The 1,669-nt window shown below is 38.8% G+C and overlaps 1 non-coding gene across 1 annotated transcript; it reads left to right on the top strand.

Moving 5' to 3' along the window:
* Positions 1–249: 249 nt before the first annotated feature.
* On the top strand, positions 250–411 carry LOC113468516. The gene has a single exon (XR_003392247.1). It is a non-coding gene; the product is annotated as a U1 spliceosomal RNA (small nuclear RNA).
* Positions 412–1,669: the final 1,258 nt, after the last annotated feature.

Genomic DNA, 1,669 nt, shown 5'->3' with positions numbered 1-1,669 from the left:
TATGGGCCCAGATAAATCCGCTGTTCTTTTCAAAGAGACTTTCGGATCCTTAGAGTAAACGAACAAGATATAAATGTGAATGAATGAAAATGAATTATGCATAGGTACTCGAATGTTTCTTATCCTAATAATTATAACGAGAGGAGAAAAGTATTCTAAGATACTGCAAGCTGAATGTTTTTACTGATAACTTCTCACTTTTTTACAGTTCAGCTTCCTAGTTGTTAGATTTGCTCTCCCGTTACTAATAAACTTACTTGGTGCGGAGGTTTACCGTGATCAGGAAGGCGGTACCTCCGGGGTAAGGGCTATCCATTGCACTACCGGATAGTCTGAGCCCTGTGAGTGTGCAAGTGCATACATCGGGCACCCAATTTTTGGTAGCGGGGACTGCGTGCGCGTTTGTCCCTAAATCATCAGATATGTAATACGAATTACAAACTTGATTCATGAGACATTGTATATCGGACTAAATGAGATTGAATTACTGACCCAACCCAAGTTTCTTTGCTAAAACAAGCGCGATTAATCAAAATAATAAACTCAGGCACTTCTAAAGACAGAGTTTGATATTTTGTGAGTTATGAGTCTGATTTATTAATAACCAAACAGACCACCAAAAGTGGAACTGAACCACTAATGTAGAGGTGTTTCAATCTTCATCAATAGTTAAGCTGGTCTTATAGTGAACTCAAAACCCAAAGGTAGGCATATTTGGGCTTTGGTATACACCTGTGACCTGTGCGCATAATTTATTATTAACACTAGTGGGGCTAAGTACCACTGACATAAAGGTACCTTCAAGTCCTTCGTCATGAAGTCTTTAACTAGTCCTCCTAACTCATTAAATGTGTTTTGCAACACAACACAGTGTTGAATATTCAAACATTTCAAGAGTTTATGATGATAGATATGGGATGTTGATAGTATTTTGCTTTAATATTCCATTGTGCCAATTCAGAACAATAGCAGTCATCGTTCTATAATTGTGATAGTAAACTTAGCAACCTAGAAGCTAGAATTGCTAAATCTTCTTCATATTGCCCTATTGTCTTGGTCCGCGGGAGATCTCTGGCTTCAGAGTTACTTTTTCTTCATTTCTCGTTTTGTTTGTGTGTTTTACCGGTAGTTGCTAAATCTTCTTCTTGCCCTATTGTCTTGGTCCGCGGGAGATCTCTGGCTTCAGAGTTACTTTTTCTTCATTTCTCGTTTTGTTTGTGTGTTTTACCGGTGTGTAGTGATGGCAGTTTTTAAATCGTCTTGGAGTATGACTAATTCTCTGTTTGTTTCTGTAGTATGTTCATGTTCGTTCATTACTAGCCTTCATGGTCTGGTGACTTCTGGTGCTGGTATTAGTGGAGCAGGGAGAGGAGTAGAGGACCTAGTAGAGTTTGTTAGAGGACCTGGTATTCAATGGAGTAAATAGGCGTCAGTTTGATGTAAAACACTTTCGTGGACAGCTGAGGCGAAAATAATATTGTTCCATTGCCCTATTGTCTTGGTCCGCAGGAGATCTCTGGCTTCAGAGTTACTTTTTCTTCATTTCTCGTTTTGTTTGTGTTTTACCGGTGTGTAGTGATGGCAATTTTTAAATCGTCTTGGAGTATGACTAATTCTCTGTTTGTTTCTGTAGTATGTTCATGTTCGTTCATTACTAGCCTTCATGGTC

This window comes from Diaphorina citri, unplaced genomic scaffold (genome assembly GCF_000475195.1).
Source record: "Diaphorina citri unplaced genomic scaffold, Diaci psyllid genome assembly version 1.1 scaffold34, whole genome shotgun sequence".
In the NCBI taxonomy this organism is placed as follows: Eukaryota; Metazoa; Arthropoda; class Insecta; order Hemiptera; family Psyllidae; genus Diaphorina; species Diaphorina citri.
This window is presented reverse-complemented; position numbering and strand designations above follow the sequence as displayed.